The following is a 19677-nucleotide window of genomic DNA, read 5'->3' on the forward strand; positions in this document are numbered from 1 at the left end:
TTATGGTAATAGGATATTATGTGGATTTGTAGGTCCCTTTTTTACCTTATGAAAATAGCACAATGCTACAATACCTAAAATATGGACAGAATCAAAAGTTTCCTCTGTAAAAGTGATTAATTGTATGGTATAAGTGAATGAATTTCTTCCATTAGAATAGTTATTTAAAATAACAATTTTTTTAGAGCACTCAGAGATTACAATACCGACAAATCAACCACATAAAAATAAGCAACCAGAAAAAAATGCCTTAAAACCTGCCACCTCTATTCTGGATAGGGCTAATCTACCCCATAAGGATCAGTCATACAACCTAGAGGTGATCCTAAATCCAGCTGCAACAAGCTCAATGCATGAACTTTTTCACTTGTCCAGGGTACATACTGCATATTTACAGCATACATGCCTGGGCCCTGTGAGAAGAAGGTTCCCTATTCCATCCTACATGCATACTTTTCTATACAATTAGACCATCAGCATGGCTCATCTCACTCAAAGTACATTAAACCTGCTGCCAAAAATAACCATGAGACACAAATTAGTACTCTCCATCACTGTTATACTGAATAGAATGTATGTGTCTATTTAGTCCAAAGCTACTGTACCCCAACACTATCGGAAATATGAAAAAATGCAGTTCGCATTCCACAAATATGATAAAATGTTTACAAAGACTGGAAACAAGAACAAAATAGGCAGCAAAACAAAAGCAAAGAAGGAAGCAAAACAAATCCTAATTGTCACAAAATTTACTCCAATGCAAGCCAATTGGTAGAAGCATCCGGGTATCAAATATATATAGTTTATATAAGGGTTTAAAAAGCAATCAGTGCAATACCTAATCTGAATTGCTTAGATAAGTGTATTCAAATATGTAATTCAGACAACACCACGTCTCTGCTTGAGTGGCAATAAAAAGCACCTGTGAGTAACAACACAACTTTGCCAACCCCACTGCCTTCCTGCAGCAGGCAGTGTTGCCCATTTTCACTGTTTAATTTTAAACAGATTATTCAACAGTGGGTGTCAGTAACTGGTTAACTTTGTTGAATTCTGAGAAGTCTCAGTTTAAGACCTTAGTCACTACCACAAACAGCCGCCCAGTGCATTATTAAGTCGAGGTACATGAGACATGGACTATCATCGAAGTGCCCTTTGGGTAGCAGAATATCGATAGCGACAACCTTTTTTTTTTTACCAGCAGCTATGCTACTCAGGGAATTACATAAACACAATGGGATTAGACTGCATGGTTGACACATCCAAGCTCCGCAGTCACAACTGAGTGGCATCAAGTCCTGCGTGGCTCGCACTCTAAAACCTATGAGTATTCACTTAAAAGGCGGTACACTTTGGCCCAGTCCAAGTATCAATGAAGTCAAAGCAAAGTTGGGAATGTGCTTAAAAACTCCCTCCTCTCCTTGTGGATACCTACTGTGGTTACCATTCAATACAATTATTTAAAGTGAACTTCCGATTCTGGTTTGCCCAATTCAGATGCCAGATGGAGCAGGCTGTGGTTAGTGTGAACCAGGATGTGGAGGAAGGAATCTGTACACAAATGGGGAGGAGGGGAAAAAAAGGCAACACATCAGCTTTTCTGAAAGGTCTAGGCACAGAGTGTACTCTGCTTGTGCTGATATAGATGCATACACTAGGATCCAGATAAGCGTGTATGCATATTAGGAAACTGCTGTTTTTTTCTAGCCCCTATACACACACACACAAAACACGGAGAAGGGGACAGGATAAAGGGAGCAGCTGAAAATTCATTATGTGCACACACTGCTTTAGATCCCAGACCATTATTTTTTTCTTCCAAGATAACCCAAATCCTAAGCCATTTATATAATTTTAAAAGTCATTATATTAATCTTTAAAAATGCTTTCAAATTAAATTTGAATTTAGCGTATCCCTGAATGAAACTATGAATTACATTAAGTTTTAGCCTACTTTCTATATAAGACAACAGGATAATATAACCAAATATTGAAGTCAAACATTAAAGGTATGACCCAATGTATTTATTGTTGTTGAGAAGTATGGATACTTATGACTAACCAAAAAGATTGTACATTAACTTTCCATCTCAGAGAAACATTGCAATGCCCTGTAATTCCTAGCCCCTATACCTGCAAGTTCCGAACAACAAGTAGGCCTGGATCCAAGAGCTGTATTTACAGCACCATCTTTTGACATGTATACACTTGAGTTCCATGGTGTTTACTGTCAGGCAATTGAAATTGCAGTCCTAGGCTAACATAATTGTCTTCCATTAGCCCAGTGGATTTTTCTTCTCCTCTCAGCAGAATGCCATGTCATAGCACAACCTGCTCTGAGAATTCCCCTCAGAGTTTTAAGAGATAAGTTTTTGATGTGGTATGAGAGCTACTAATAAAAACAGCAACACCCTAACCCAGTACCCTTCATTTCCCAGAACTAGTTTCATAATTCTCTGAATCCTAGTTTTACATCTTTTGGTGTCATGGCATCTGCACAAAAAAGACCCTCAAAAATGTCTAATCTGTTTTGCGATTGCCCTTCATATCTATGCAGATAAAAACTCTGCAATGCAACAGGCATGTGGGCTACACGGTCCAAGGTTTTAGATTGTCTCCAAGGTAGCAAAACTGCAGAAGGCCCTGTTTAGTTGCAAACAAGGGCATGTTCCATCTGTGCATGGACCAGATACCCTCACACAAAAGGCTCGCAGTAGGGATTAACAAAGCCCACTTCTCCTTCTGGGTGCTGACAGACATGCAGAACACCTCACTGTTCCAGGGGATCAGGAAGCCTGTGTGGGTTTACTATGTCCCAACCCAGCTCCCTCTCCCCACTTTAGTACAAATTACTCATTATGAGATCAGGACAACATATAGTAACAGCATTTAGTGACACCCCACTCCCCTTGTTCAATTGGACAGTGAATGCCAAGCAAGAAGTTATTTATTCACTATCACTTGCTCCATTATTTGCTAGGCAATTATATTTAACCTTCTTGGTAATGTATTATTATATACCAAACTCTAAAGGGAATGCTTCTGCAATGATGATTTTTTTTCTACTGAGATTTATGTGATGTTGCCATGCAGTAACAGCTGAAGCTCAGCAAAGTAAACCCTAGTAAACACTTAGATGGCCACTCATTTATATATACTTAAGGGTTATATTAAGCTTTTATGTCTTTATACTACACTATGACGCAGAGTTTTCGTGCAAATTTATTGAAATTCAATATGTAATAAATATTTCAGTTTAAAAGTACTATTAACTGCAGAACCACTTCTTCAGTTAAACGCCGAGTGATCTGTAGACAGTTTGTGTAGTTCATTTCTATTCTTCTAAATGCCTACCGAGGCTGTACTCCTCAAACAAGCTAAATTGGAGTACTGTACTTTGAATACAATACTCTAAATCTTCGTTATTTTGCTACTGCGGTAGAAATCCAAATGTGGCAGCTGGTCTGTGTATCAAGTTGTGCTACTGACCTCCTCAGGAGTTGTTTGTACGATGTGATATGCTACACATAAACATTCAGTTTTGTTGCTGCTTTTTGCAGTAACCATAATTTCCCATCAGGCAACAAGAACATATCCTCTTTGATGTCCGTATTTAAAATACTGTTAGTTGCACAACAATGAATGAGCTCGTGGAGATGATCAGTGCACTGAAAGTACTCGGTCATCTTATAAGTTTGAACACAAAGTAGGCCTGATAGGATGTATTTTTTTTTTAATAAAAACCGACAACAACATGTCCCAACAGCTTAACATGAAATGGAGATACTAAAGAAAGTGTGTGCATCGCCACTTATGAAAGGCATTGTAAGGGTTAAATTGCATGCTGTGTTAGTGCTCTCAAGGTATGGTCTGAGGGAGGCACAGGAGACCACAGCCTTGCTGAAGGTAAGTGAGTCTGGTCGGTGTGTGGATGAGTGACCAGTGGAAAACCACATGCTCACTGCCTTGGGTTCTATGATGCAAGAAAGCCAAGATATAAATATAAGAAAATAAATAGCACTGGGCATGTTCTTCCTTGATAAAAACAATAGCTACAGGGAGCAGGGGAGCATTATGCATCAGCATAATGTTAATGTTAATGTTAGCCTAGTTCCCCCCAGATGCTTTGGGCTCAAGTTCCTCTTGAGGGAAACAAAGCTAAAATTTTAGGGACGAACACAGGAAGTTTCCTTATACCGAATCAGGTCATTGGTCAATCCAGATTTGAATTGTCCACATGGGCAATGAACCACTAAACTATGGCCCTTCCCATGTCCTTTTCTCCACTGAAGATCACTTCCCCCACAAAGCTGCTATAGCCAGTGTTCAAAACAAGCCGGGTGCTGGGTGCATTTTGCTACTATCGCGGGTCCAACTATGACTATGTAGGAATTTCTGGGGCCCAGATTGGCGACCAGAGTTTAAAAATCACTGCCTTAGTCCATAGTTAATACCATTTCCATTTCCTCTGTGTGTGTTTCTCCTTCTTGCATACTGGGGCAAGGGAATTGTTGTAAGAGGAAACTACAGTCAGGCAATGTAGTTGAGATCACAGAATCGTAGTGTTGGAAGGGACCCCGAGGGCCATCTAGTCCAACCCCCTGGCAAACAGACATTCTGCTGTGGCGACCGTAATCTAGGTTTAAGGTGCCACTTGGCGCCTAGCTTATATACCTGAGTTTCTAACACTGGCTATAGATCCCAATGCTACAGGTCCCAATACAAACCATACCACTACAGTGGTGCCTCGGGTTACATATGCTTCAGGTTACATACGCTTCAGATTACAGACTCCGCTAACCCAGATATAGTGTTTCAGGTTAAGAACTTTGCTTCAGGAGGCCCCATTAGCTAAAGTGGTGCTTCAGATTAAGAACAGTTTCAGGTTAAGTACGGACCTCTGGAACGAATTAAATACTTAACCTGAGGTACCACTGTACCTGCAATTGCTGACTTCTGTCAGGAAAAAAACACTCCCAGTATGAAGCACACAAAAGGGAACTGAGAGGAACTTGAGCCCAAAGCATCTGGGGGGAACTAGGCTAACATTAACATGTAGTTTGGGCCCTGAGTGCTCAATTCACTGCACGTACCCAGATCAGACAACCCCATTATCTGCCTTGGGGATACACACAGGGAGACGAAGCAAAGGATTATTAAAAAAAAAAAACTAAGTTCAACTATTCAGGAACAGCTGTATTTATTTGCTATAAATTTTCTGGATCCTGAAAGATCCATCCTGGAAGGATCTGAGCAGCATCACTTCAAATTTACCAAAATACTCGTTAAGGCTTGCCCAGCACTGCATATAGTGTTTCATTAGATCATCAAGAATTCATCTCCTCTATCTTTCATCACCAAAACACAAAGAAAATATCAAAGCATTTTTAATAGCCACATCATTTTGAGATACTATCAGTTTCAGCTATTTGCTATAATGGGAATTCCTTATAAGCGATTTCGCTAATGAAAAATGGTTTATTCAGCTCCATAAAGGAAAAGGAGTGTCCTAAAGAATAAACAGCAAATAAATGAAAACAGAGTAAGTGAACAAGGAGAAACTATTAATCTTCTAAACCAGCAAGATCTTATCAAGGGTGGCCCAGAATGCAAAGGAATAGCAATGATCCATTTCACCACAATAAACTGCCAAGATTAATTCAGGACTCTAGTGCCAACCATTAACAATCAAGGAATCAATCCACCAGATACTGCAGCCGTTCAGCCTCCATTCAGTTCAATGGGGGGTGGGGGTGGGTTGTAAGCTCCATTGAAACTAACAGAAGTTAAGTAGCAGTGTGTAGTAGATTTAATACGGTACCCAGTAGTAGGCCTACAAATCCACTGAAATGAGAGATTTCTACAAAAATAAGTGGGTGCAGAGCTATAGTTTAACAGTCTAATCAGAATGAAGTGCCAATCGCCCAGCAGGGATTGCTTGCATTGACTATTGCCACTTATATTGAACAGTTTAGTTAACAGAGGAAAAGGAACCCTAGTACTGTATTAAAATCATATTCTCTCTAACATTCTCTGTGTGTGCATGGTTTATATGTCACTTCTGACTTTGAAAAATAACAAGTTATGTACTTATAAAGTACAAATCCACTCTTAATTTGAGCCAAATTTAATTCCGACTAAGCCCTGCATCCCATTCCTGGACCTATCTAATTAAGGTCCTACAGCACTACTTTTCTCCTAGAAGTACAGCTAATATTTTTCATTCTTGCAACAAAAATATATGAGCTTTTTTATGCTTAACAAATTAAGGCTGAAAGATGGGTGACTTGTTCAAACTCACCTAAGATGCCCATAGCTCCGCAGGTAGAGCATAAAACACTTAATCTCAGGGTCGTTGTGCGTTTGAGCCCCATTTGGGGCAAAATATTCCTGCATTGCAGGGGGTTGAACAAGATGACTTTTGGGACCCCTTCCAAGTCAACAATTCTATGATTTTATTATTCTTCCCATTCATGAGAGCCAGTGTGGTGTAGTGGTTAAGAGCGGTAGTCTCATAATCTGGGGAACTGGGTTCGATTCCCCGCTCCTCCACATGCAGCTGCTGGGTGACCTTGGGCTAGTCACACTTCTTTGAAGTCTCTCAGCCCCACTCACCTCACAGAGTGTTTGTTGTGGGGGAGGAAGGGAAAGGAGAACTCCTTAAAGGGAGTGAAAGGCAGGATATCAAATCCAAACTCTTCTTCTTCTTCACTACATAAGCACATCTTGCAGAGATCTAAATGCGTACAGCCAGGTCCAAGTTTAAAAAGCCATCTAATGGACAATGCTGGTTCTTATCAGACACTTGCTTTCATTTATTGGGCAACCTGAGCCATCATTTCTCATCTGCACAATACCTGAACACCTTCTATGCTTTTAGGGCTGGCACAAAATATTCTCTTTAATTGTTCACATAATTTAATTTCATGGAAGACAACACTAAACTTCCCCCTACAATTTATCATCCATAAAGTAAGATCAGCTTGCTCCTAGACTGCAAGTCAGAAGTGTGGAATGCACATATTACAGAAGCTACCGTGTGTTCTTCTAGCCATTGATCTTTGTCAAAACTTTAGGTACAGAATACTGAAGTAGAAACATATTTCTGAAAGAAATGGCAGAGCCGCTAAAAACCTCCAGTTCTCTCTCAAGTTAGAAAAAGACACCCTTAAGCCAATGATAACTGCTTTAATGATGAAGCTGCACACTATTCAACAAGTCAGTATACATAAGATTATGTACGGCTATCTTCACTGAATGCCTTTTGACCTGTTCTTGCACAGGTGAGGTTCCCATTGTAAAGGGGGGGAAACTCCCTGGAGGCAAAGTGAAAAAACGAAGAGAGCTTGGGCAAAGAAACAGTTACATTCAGACAAGGGACTTTGCGCTAGTGTAATTGCCTGAAAGACCCCAGGGAGTCGGTACATGCTGTAGTAAACATAATTCAAGGACCCTGCAGACTTTTATGCTATCACAATACATCCCCTTTTCTCCTCTGACAGGGGAAAAAACACATGAAGCAGCTTCAACTTTCTCCTATGGAAGTACTGGTAAATGCACTGACAATACCCAAGGATTGGAATAACAGCATTTTTATATTGACTAGAAGACTGAATAATCATGAAGATTTCTATCTTTTATGTCCATTCTGTAGCAAGGTCATAGCATATGGGAGCTTCCTAGCATTCAAGTACATACAATGAAAGTACAGTTTCCTGAATTTTATTTTTCTTTGTCCTTCATGAGCTGGAGTTCTACTCTGAGGCAATGCAAATTATTCATTACAATGGATTATCATAGTAGATATTTGTAATAAATAATCATCACTGTGCGCCTCTCAAGCCACCTGGAAGAAATAGATCTGTTTAGCTCAATTCATTTTAAAAGTCTTATTTGAGGATTAAAATAAAGAGTTTCGTTTTTATTCCCAGATCTGCCATGAAGCTGCTGAATAATAGCTAGCAACAGCACTACTTTTTCTGATGCAGACAAGTATTATGATAGTCTAAAGAGCTGCAATTTCAAACTGAACAAGCTATGAAAATGCAAGGAATTAACAATAGCAACAGTTTAGCACATGTTTATTTTTAAACCAATGGAGAAATCAATTTCAGAATAAAACTAAACTCTTTCCATGTCATCATTCCTGAAGCCAAAACATGACATAGTACAAATATGTAAGCAAATGTGCGGTCTCCAGGAGAGATTATGGCTGCTTTCTTCCTCTCCCTGATTGTTTCACAGCTGCACTGAGCCACAGTTTTGCCCTAGTGGCCTAGTGTGTCATCCACAGCTCCAGACAAACCACAAGCTGCAAACCTTGGCTATGGTTTGCCTGGAGCGCAGCAGACAACACACTAAGTTTAACCATTGCTTAGTGCAGTGCAGCACTACAAAGTGGCTGCAATCTCCTCTATGAGGACCTGCGTGTTTGCTCATTCGCACTAAGCCATATGAACTGGGCCTATATATGGCATAAAGCTTTCCCGTTCAAAACTTGGTAAGGTTCTACCTTTTGATTAAAAAAACTTGTCCCCCCCCCTAATATTGAATAAAACTGGTACCTTCCTATGGAAAATAGATTAATTTTCATTTTCTTGTAAAAATACGTTCTATATCCTTTCTTCAGCATGTCTTCCACATGTAGTAGAACTATTCAAACAATTTTTTGCTAAGGATTAATAATGATAAAAAAGAAGATAATTCCACACTGCAATTTGAAAGGAAGTATTATGGATCAGTTACTAAGTTAGGTGCCCTTGTTTACCCAGCTCATCTCATTTTTAAGCAAGGTTTGCCTTGTAGAGAAATCCAGTGTAAGCTTCAGAGTCATTCCCACTCCTGAAGTTGTTCTGTCACATAAACATAGTGTCACCCAACACACAAATACACAGAATCAATGAGAATAAATTCAATTCCTTTTCACCTTTTAGTATACTAATTAATCCATCAGGAAAGCCTGAAATTGAAATGAACTGCCTTCTGCACTTCACTTCAGGCTGAAGCAGAAGCTGCTTTATATCCCCTGTACAGCATCCCTCTGCTGTTCTCTAAGGCCTGGTTCACACATAATGTGAAACAGCATTGCTGAAATCACAGGCTCTTCACTCCTCTCCCATCCGTGCCAGGACACAAGCCATGGTTTGGCTTGCTTTAAAACCCAGACTCATAGTTTGTTTTTCCCCAAACAAACTACTGCTCATTCACCATAAACCATAGCTTATTTTACCTGTGGCTTAATGTGATGTCTGTGAACCAGGTCACAGAAGTACTGAGAAATAAGATTATATGCCTATTGTTCAATCTGAATTACAAGAATTCTCATGGTAAAGCATGAACACTACCCTAAAAGTAGATTAATTCCATAAATAGGAGAAACTGAATCTGAACTCTTATTTTTATTCTAAACTCACTTCATAAAATTCACACATACTTGGCATAGGTGCAATAGTTAAATCTGTTCCCTATCTGAAGGCATATTTTCACCCCAGTTAGATACAACCCAGGATGTGGGTGGTGCTGTGGCCTAAACCACAGAGGCTTGGGCTTGTCGATCGGAAGGTCGGCGGTTCGAATCCCTGTGATGGGGTGAGCTCCCGTTGCTCGGTCCCAGCTCCTGCCCACCTAGCAGTTCAAAAGCACATCAAAGTGCAAGTAGATAAATAGGTACCACTCCAGCGGGAAGGTAAATGGCATTTCCGTGCACTGCTCTGGTTCGCCAGAAGTGGCTTAGTCATGCTGGCCACATGACCCAGAAGCTGTCTGAGAACAAACACCAGCTCCCTCGGCCTATAGAGTGAGATGAGTGTCGCAACCCCAGAGTCGTCCATGACTGAACCAAACGGTCAGCGGTACCTTTACCTTTTAAGTGACAACCCAAATGTGCACAGATTACAGATAGTGCAGCCCTTCCTGTAGGTGAAGGAGTTGACAGCTTTCTAGCATTCAAGTTAAGATTTCAACAATGCTGTCACCTCACTTCTTAACTGCCTCATATGCCTCTGCTGTCCATGGGTCCTAATTGAGACATGAGCATACAGGAATAACACTATTCTGCAGGGATAATATTTAATCCAGCTCTTCCTGTGCTACAAGTCTTTTCACCAAATGGGAGAGGGAAGAGCACACCATACCCACAGCCAAAATAAAACACATTCCTGGACTTGCTGTGGAAAGGCAAAGTTTAAAGTCATTCTCAACATTAAAATGTTTTGTTTTGGCTTTGGGGAAAAAACACAAGAGGAAACATGCAATTCCTACACTTCCAGTCTGAAATGACACAATCCAGGAAGAGCTGTACCGCACATGTGGAATGACTTTTATGTATGATCCCATGATGTATATAGATGCATTTAGGAATGAGGCCTACACAGAGCGCTACACCTGACTTGATTGAACTATCATGGTATAAGACAACAGTTTTGCAGGAATCCTAGTCTGGTTACTGCCTCTACTATAGTCAATCCTGAAAATATAAACTACTCATGGATGAGTCATTGCTGCCCAAAGAGTTCAAGAACCAATCTAAACTTTTCTTGTTAAGTCCCAGACTAAACACAGTATCCAGAGACAAATTCCCTTTAAAGACATTTGGACAATTTCCATGAACTGTAATGTGGTTTGAAGTTTTACAGTTTCTTCGTGTGTATCACAAATTAATGTTAACACAAAGCTACAGGTGTCTACTGCACTGTGTGTGAATATAACAGGGAACTGAGTGCCCTGCTTTTTGTGGCCAGTGTACATCTGTGTTTAGTGAAACAAAGTTATTTACTGGTTACATTTCTATACCACCTATTCCTCCAAGGAGCTCAATGTGCTGTACATGACCTCCCCTTTTCATTTTATCCTCACAACAGCCCTGTCAGGTAGGTTAGACAGAGACAGTGACTGGCCCAAAGTCACCCCAGTGAGCTTCATTGCTGAATGGGGATTAGAACCCTGGTTTGCCACACCCAGTCAGACACTAACCACTACACAACACTACACATTTGGTGTGCTGTCAGTAACATGTGACATTACTCTAAGATGCCAAGCCTAAACCAACTTGGGTGATGTCCATATTTCGTAACTGCATGTTGCTCAAATATTAAATGTGTATTTTTGTTATAGGAAAATGGGTTTTTTAAAAGCCTCCATCTATGAGAGGTACTGTGTTGAACTAAGATAAACTGTATTTTTTAAAAAGCTTAGCGTTGTTCTCACCAGCATGTACAGTACAAATAGCTTAGCCTGATGAATAACAGTAACAGCTATTACTATAAGTCAGTGGGCAGAACGTATCAGTTCTTACATGAATGTTAGAGTTGTGCACCTTACATTCTATTTTACTGAAATGTTTGCCACGGTAACCTCTGCCTCCCTCCCAGCAGTAGTAAGCCCAGAGAAAGAGGCAGAAGAAGCAGGACCAAACTAGCGCCACAGTCTTATCAGTAAAGAGTTTTATATCAGAGTTTTACTTCCAAGTGGATAAAAGTAGAGGCAAAGCTATGAATCCTAAATGTTACAGATTCTTACACACTTTTTATGACAGCAAATTTCTCTCCAAAGCAGATATAATCATTCCACGAAACCCATGTGAGACCATTAAATAGACATCACTCTGGCCTAGGAGAGGCCTAGTAATAGAGCTGCTTTTTAAGAGCGGATTAACTGCTTGTCCCTGCAAGAGAGAAATTGTAAAAGTCTAAGTTCTGGACTCCTCTTTCTTTTTCATTAAGTAAGATGATTCCACAGTTTGATGCACAGAAATGCATCTAAATGGAGTCAATTCCCAAACTGTCTTTCCTGCACAAGACCCTCTTTGACTGTAAGAGCATTTCCCCAACTTGACTCAAATTTGTCAAGGCCTCCTCCTTTCCACTGCAGCCAACTGTAGTGTGCATCCCTCATTTAGGATTTATGGGTTCAGGTGCATCCTCAGCTACAGGGCAATGAAGCCTCTGCCTTCTTGAGTCTTAAGAGGGAGGGCAGAAGAGCAGAGAATGGAAACTAAGAAAGCGAAGGGAACAGGAGTAGAGTTGTTTTTCAACTGAAAGTAGAGTCCCACAGGAGGAGGCATCAGTAGCACGGGCAAAGGGGCTCCGCGGAGTGTAATTTGGTGGCACTGTAATCACGCGCAATCAAAACAACGGCGGACACCAGCTGCCGATCCGACCCACCTTCCTCCCCCACCCACAAAAAAAGTCGCGATTTATGGGGCCAGGTTGATGCGAGGAGTTCGCAACTGCCATCAACATCGCAGATGGGTAGCAAACCGCGTAGCGGTCTTCAGAGAAAGTGTGCGCTCCCGACGGAGTTCCCCGGCGCTTGGGTTGAAAGATCACTTCGCCGCTAAGGGGGGGGGGGGGAGAACCACAGCCCAATTGTTTAAGAAGGCCTCATCTTTTCCAAATGAAGCCATTTTAGAGAAGATTAGGAATCATAATAATGCTTTTATCATCATCACCATCACCATGTCAAACGCCACTTCGGCAAGGACAAAACACATGGCCCGAAAAGTTCAGAAGTTCCCTTGAAATGACTTTTCCTCCAACCCACCCAAGTTAGAAAAAGAAAGTGCATCCACAACGTTCAGTCGCCCAGCCAGAGACTGCAGAAACCAAGGCGAGGGAAGGAGAGGCTTGGCTTTCCTTGGGCACACAATAACGGGCAAACACCCCCCACCCCACCCCCCAAAAGAGGGAGAAGGAGCACCTTCCAGTGCTCTGCGCCTAGGAACTTTTTACAAGTACAGCAGGAAAACAAATGCGAAGGGAAACGGCAGGCGGGCAGGCGCCCCCTTTCGGGCCCGGAGGTGCGCGGGCGCAGAGCGCCTTTCTCCCGCGTCGCGGGAACTTGCGCGGCGCGCGAGAAGCGCTAGCGGAGTTGGCGCTCGTACTGCTGCTGCTGCTGCGGCGGCGGCGGCGGCGTCTCCCGGCTGCACATCCGAGCGAAGCGCTCGCCACTCGCTCGCTCCCCCTCCCGCTCGCCTGGCTGCTGCTGCTGCTGCTGCTGCTACCGCCCTCCCTCGCCGTCTCCCGCATCAAACTTCAGGAGCCGGAAAAAAGCCTTTCCGGCGGCCGCGCAGGCAGCAAAACGCGCCCAGCAGCTGCGGCGGGCGCCCCCCGACCCGCGAGGCCCCGCATCCCGCGCCCGCCTTACCTGCGGGGAGTTTTTCCAGCCCCGCGCCGCTGCCGGGGCTCGGGCAAGGCTCGCCGGCGCTCCGCTCACCGCCTCATATCCAATATGGCTCGATCGGCCCAGGCGCATGCGCCCGCCGTCTCCCTCCCCGCTCCCCTCCCCTCGCTCCGGAGGCTTTTTGGGCGCTCGCAACGCACTCCCGCGCCCCTCGCGCTCGGGCGCGCCGAGCCCTGGCGCCGGCCGGCGGCTGGGGACGGACGGGCGTCCGCGCAAAGGCTCAGTCGGGATCCCCCCCTGCCCGAGCCGAGCCGCCGCCGCCGCCGCCCCAGAACCAAACTTGCTCCTCCAGCACTTCGGGGCGCCGGGAGAGGCGGCGGCGCGAGCCCCCGCCTCCGCCCGTCGCAGCGCCGCCCCGTCCCCGAGGATTTCCCGCGGGGCGCGCACCTGCCTCAAGTTGTTGGGCGCGCAATTGGGGAGGCTGCGCGGCGGCTCGAGCTCGAGTGGGGGGCGGGGGCGAGCGAGCGAGCGAGCGAAAAAGAGCCCCAGCCTCGCGTGTGCTGGAATGAAGCGGGAGAGGCAGCTGGAGGGGCTTTGCGCGAGACAGGCAGGCGCTGTCAGCTTAGCTCTCCATCCAGCGCGCTGGCCTGGCGAGCTAGCAACTACTTGAGCCTGCTCCCTCGCACTCAAGCTGCAGCGCCCGGCTGCTTTCAAGTGCCATAAATACACCGGCGGAGTCATGCCTTCTCCTTGGAGAGCCAAGTTCATTTTTTAAATATATTTTTTTCTCGAGAACTCGCGACTTCCTTTCTTCTACCCGCCCCCTCCCCGTTTTTTGTGTGCGTTTGGCCCAGAAAGGCCGGCGCCGTGGGTTTCCTGACACTATCGTAACCCCTGCCTTGCTTTTTCGTGAAGATCTCTCGATCCCGGCACCGCTGCCGTTTTCTGAGGATCCTGCGCCCCTTTGGCCTCCCTCCCTCCACGCCATCCCCCCCCGCTCCCCTCCCCCTGCCGAAGATGTAGGACGGAAGCGCGGCCCAAGTGCGTGCACGCTGGAGGAGAGGATGGCGGCAAAGGAGGCGGCTGGGTGGCTGCAGCTGTTGAGACATTTAACGGCGGGATAAATTAAAACACAACCGAAATTAAAATCTGAAGACGGGGAGGGAGGTGGAGTTGTGGCGGGGGGGGGAATAAATGGGGAAAGAAAGGAGCAGGATTGTGCAACACCGAGAACCTCATGACCACGCGTCGGTGCAATCAGAGAAGAGTAATAAAAGCGAGCGAGTTTCACGCAGCTTAAAGGCGACAGGAGGCGAAAGAGCGATACCGATGGAGCCAACTGGATCCTTGCAAGAACCTCGCTTTGGAGGAGGGGGTGGGGACAGGGATCTAGTTTCCAGGATCCTCCGCGTTCGCGCCTTCCTCAGGCAGCAAACCATCGCCGCCGCCGCCGCCGCCCGCCCCCCTCCGATTTTCGCATAGGCTCAAAACGCTTTTTTACTGTAGATCTCTGGCTTGTATCTACTCCACTTCCCCCTCCTTTAACCCGTTCCATCCACACGCACGCGTCCCTTGGCGTGCCGGGATTTAATGGCTCATGCTGTACACGCCGCCTGCTCGGTGCGTCGCAGACACCAGTTGACAGCATACGGGGATAAGCGATCAGCGTGCGGAAAAGTCATCTGGAACTCGAGGAGCGATCGGCGTCGCCGGGCTTGGGTGGAAACGAAAGGGATGCGCCGAGAAAGATATAGAAATGCCAAACACTGCGAGATTTCCAGACAGGAAGAAGGCATGTCGAACGCGGAGGCGAATAATAAAACCCAGCGCAGGGAAATCTTCGCGCTACAGCTCAGATCTGACCAGCTGCCTGCACCTCCCCTTGGAATAATTCCCCCCGCTTCCAACGAAAATGCTGAGCGATGCAACTGCGGACAAGCGGGGGGGGGGGGGCTCTGCAAATAATTAAAAGGATTAAAAGATATCGCGACTTGGGTCGTGAAGATGTGGCATCTACCGTGTTTTGAAGAAACGATCGTATCGGATTTATTGGTAATTTTCAATCGTGCAAAACCTATGTAAAATCCGTTCAAGAGAGAGACGTATATATGGTGGTTTCTTCTTCCGTTTGGGGCTTCTCGTATTTTTGCACTGACCGAACTTAAGACGAAGTCGACCTGAGGAACGAAGACTGCGCTCCTTACAAGGACTGACAGCGAACGAGCTAGATCATCTTCCGAGTCTGCCTCCTCCTAAGCCAAAAGTGCGCTACAGTCTGCATGAAATTCTCTGCCTAAAGAAAAAAAGAAGAGGCGAGCAACTTTAGGAAGGGAAATGCCTCGTCGGACCGCTAGAGGGTGGTCCCTTCATATGCGTTGTAAGGAAAACGAATGAACGGAGCATCCCGGAGTATAGTATTTAAGGCCGCAATCCCATGCTCGCTTCCTTGAGAGAAAGCTCCTTTGAACCCAGCGGATCTTTCTAGGAAACGTGTATAAGGCTGAGACTGCAAGAATATCTTAAACTGCACTTCCAGTCTTTCCTGGGTTGTTTTCTTTTAAGGCATTCTGAACAACACAACCCCCACCCCCACCAAAAAATAAATAAATCACAAATCCACAAAAGGAGGCTCTCCTAACTGGAAAAGTACCATTGTACTCTTGTAGATGTAACACTCCCGTGGTCACTGGTTCCAATTTAAAATTATTAAAGAACAATTGCGTTTTACATAATCACTGCAGTCAAGCTTTTAATGCAAATCTATGAATTGGCAGTCAGCTGGAGAACAGCACTTCAAATCACTATAAGCAGTACACTGTGAACAAGCTTCACTACTTCAAAGTGAAATGTTCTTACGTAATTCTCACTCTCATATTATTCTTGACTTTTAATTTCTCCCAACCTCCTCCCCTTCCAATTAAGGCTACAATCCTACAACAAACCTCAAAAGAAAGCCCATTGAACTCAGGACAAACTTCTGAGTAGACATGCACAGAAGTGTGTTGTAGTGTAGCCCTTTGAACAAAAGCCCCATTGAGTAGCTCTTAAATTGTGTCAATAATAATAATAATAATAATAATAATAATAATAATAATAATTTATTTATATGCCGTCCATCTGACTGGGTTGCCTCAGTCACTCTGGGTGGCTTCCAACAAATTAAACACATTAAACACAGTAAATTAAGCACAGCAAAACATCAAACATTAAAAACTTCCCTATACAGGGCTGCCTTCAGATGTCTCTGATGGAGCAGTGTGTGCTGGTTCAACTTCCCTGCATTCCAAATCTTCATTTGAGGGTTGAAGTCTGAAAAAACGATTGTAAGCTTATTCAACTGAATGTGATTACAATCCTCCCACAATCAGGAAATCCTGCCCAAGTGTATTCAGTCAAAACACACTTATAAGCTACCTTCAGATTTTCCCAGTCATCATGGGAAGGTCAAGAGTGTGGAGGAGTGGGGCCAGCGCATGTACCTCCTCCATGGATACAATTTAAATTCACCCGAATTATCAAAATAAGGCATGCCCTTTTTGTGCAAACTCCCCCACCCACCCCCACTTTTTTGAAAATACTGCAGATGCTCACTTGGCAATTTTCATTCCCTTTTCTCTTCATTAATGCTAACAAGTTGTGATCTCTTCAGTAAAACTGAACACAAAGACTTCTCTGGAAATACACCAAATGTTCTTTTTTCAAGGCTGTGAAGAACATATTTAGCAGAAGCTGATTAGCTGAGCTAATTATTTTAAGTGACTAGAAAGTATCTCATTTCTCTTAACTCTGCAGGCCTTAAGTACATTAGATAACAGAACACCCACAAAAGCTTTGGTCTTTTGCTTGTATTAATGAGGCCTTTCCTTTATAAGATAACATGCTCTTTTTTTGCTCATGGTCAGTATTTCTGGCTGAGGAGGGACAGGAAATCTTAAGTATTCTTCAACCAACTTACTGCAGTTGTACTTTCAAATTGGTCTTAAGATAACAGTGCTCATTAAAGTCAGTCTTATGATAAGAAAGCTGTTGAGACCCAAAGACCCAGTATTCATATAACCCTGGCCCTTACTCCCCTGCCAGAGGCCATCTTCAGGCTCTTTCCCTAGGCCTCATTGGGTGGGGCCAAGGAGAGAATAGCTATATTCCAGATGTACCCAGCCCCCTTCCTCCACAGGAAGCTGCAGAACTCCTGGACTTCAGCCTGTCGTGGCCAAGAGCACAGGTAGCCCAAGAGAAGGGGGCGTACAGAAGGACTGTGCTCCTGACAGTAGCGCTAGACAGTAACCTGGGAAATAATGGGAAGCAACATCCATGAAATAAATCCATCCTTCCAGAATGCCAGATGTGCATTGTTTGGCCCCCTTGGTCAGGTGTGGACCCATAGAAGATGGTGGTGTGGGAGCTTCTGGTGCAACACCAATGGGGCAACTTAAGAAACCCCACACCACATGGGAGAAGGTCAAGCTATGACACAACGCTGTCAACCTTTGAGAAACTGGATGGCTGGTTATGGATCAGCCCACATGGTCTTGTACCTCTTGAGTTACCTGGCAGTGAAGAAAGGATCAGTGCTGGTGTAACATGGGCTGAAAGCTGCAGTCCTTCATGCTGGGTTAATGAAGCAGCCTCATACAAGAATACCATGTAGCCCGCCTTTTTCCTACTGCTTCCAGTGTGGCGTAATGGTTATAGCATTGGACTATGACTTGGGAGATCAGGGTTAGAATCCCCACCCAGCCATGTAGTTCACTGGGCGACTTTGGGTCATCCAGCATCTCACAGGGTTCTTGTGAGCGTGAAATGGGGAGGGAACCATGTACACCATCTTGAGCTCCTTGGAAGATAAAGGTGGTACACACACACACACACACACACACACACACACACACACACACACACAAATGTGCACCTCTGTCACATGCAGAACAACCTCCATTTCAAGGACTGGAGGTGCAACAGCAGCAAACCAAGCAGGGAATCACTGTGGTGAGCTGGCTTCTTAGGTCTGCTTGCAGAAACCAGTGGAACTGACAGACGCCAGGATAGTTCTGTCTCAAGAATGTAACAAACAACAACTTATTTAGACTGCAGTCTTAAGCCCCCGAAGCCACAGGGGGCATTACACCTGACAATCTAGATTGCCGCAAAAACTACCAGAGTGCTTAGGACTGGGTGCCCAATTAAGAGCAATGCCTTAAATGCTGGAATGCCGCACGGACAGAGTTGTCACTTAGGAAGAGGAGAAGGTGGGGTCTGATGTGGAGAAAAGATTCAGTTTTTCTTCAGGGGATGAGGATTTCCTTGGGTAGCGCTAGAACAGGTTGATGGCTCCGGTCACTCCTTTAGCCACCGTTTTTTGCCACCACAACAAATGTTGATTTCTAGAGATGAGTTTGAGTTGGATCCTCAAAGCCCGTTTAGTGATGACACAACTAAAATGAAATCATTGGGATTCTTGCTGATGCAGATGCTTTGAGGTTTGGACTCTTCCTTCTGGATGTTAAAATGCATAGGCGGATAACATCCATCTGCTCCAGAATCCTTCTTTAATGCTAATAACATCCAATTGGAAAATCAACAAGTGAAATTATTGTATTTTATGAAAGTTAGATTGTATAAAATAGCATAAAGCTAGTCATGCACATACTATTGCATGGAATATATCATAAGCTTGTGTTCAGTATGTTACTCTGGAAAGTCTAATGAATCATTTAAATGTATTTATTCAATACATCCTGTCCCAAAACCTCTTGCTAAGGATTTTTAATATGCAGTTTCTCTTGTAACTTCACAGCATTTGATTGAAAGTCTAGATCTCTCTTCATTCCTTGAAGGACTATTGTTAGACATTGCTTAAATCATCAGCTTATTTGATGTTACCCGATAAGTGTGTCTTGCCAACTAGTTTAACTCAATACATAAGAAATCTTCAAAGCTACCAAATCAGTTTTTCATCCTGTTTCTTTGTTCCCCATATCTGGAAATTGCCCCCCCCCCAATTTCCTTTTTAAGCTAAGGAAGTTGCTATAGTGATTGTTCCACTGTTCCCTTAAGTGTCCAAAACTTGTTATTCCAAAGGTAGTGAGATGAACTTCCTACTGTTCAGGTACAGGTGGCTGGAAAACATTATCAGGTCTATATGTAAATAGCAATGGGTTGTATGCAAGTCAGTCATGCTTGGAGATAACCTGTTGAAATCAATGAACTAAAGTTAGTAGTTGATTTCTGTGAGTGTATTTTGAGTATAACTTATTCTTATTATTAAATAGATTTATATACTATTGTACATAAAAAGATCTCAAGATGGTTTGCAAGATAAAAATGCAAGATAAAAGCATAAATAAGTAGTTAAAACAAAACCAACAGGATAACCCCCTTCCCACTTAGTCAGGCATAACCCAATAAAATTGTTTTGGAAACAACAGAAATGACAAAATTAAATAAGTTTTTGTGTGCACCAAGCACTATAAGGATTTTTACTCCTTTACAAGGTCATATGGAAAAAAAAAAGAATTAAAATAGTAGGACTTCAGCATAGAAAAATTGAGCGGATAAGGA

The 19677-nt window shown here is 43.8% G+C and overlaps 1 protein-coding gene and 1 long non-coding RNA gene across 2 annotated transcripts in view; one reads left to right on the forward strand and one right to left on the reverse strand.

Annotated features, from left to right (window-relative positions):
- The window catches only part of SFMBT1 (Scm like with four mbt domains 1), a 78660-nt gene extending 65387 nt beyond the window's left edge, over nt 1-13273 (reverse strand). The window contains exon 1 of the mRNA XM_079967279.1: nt 13144-13273. The gene's annotated coding sequence lies outside the window, so the exon portion shown is untranslated. The remainder of the gene's footprint in view (nt 1-13143) is intronic.
- LOC307211099 overlaps nt 1-19677 on the forward strand; it is a 444355-nt gene that overhangs the window by 11149 nt on the left and 413529 nt on the right. The window lies entirely within an intron of this gene.

This window comes from Podarcis cretensis, assembly GCF_951804945.1.
Source record: "Podarcis cretensis genome assembly, chromosome: 2".
NCBI classification, from domain to species: domain Eukaryota; kingdom Metazoa; phylum Chordata; class Lepidosauria; order Squamata; family Lacertidae; genus Podarcis; species Podarcis cretensis.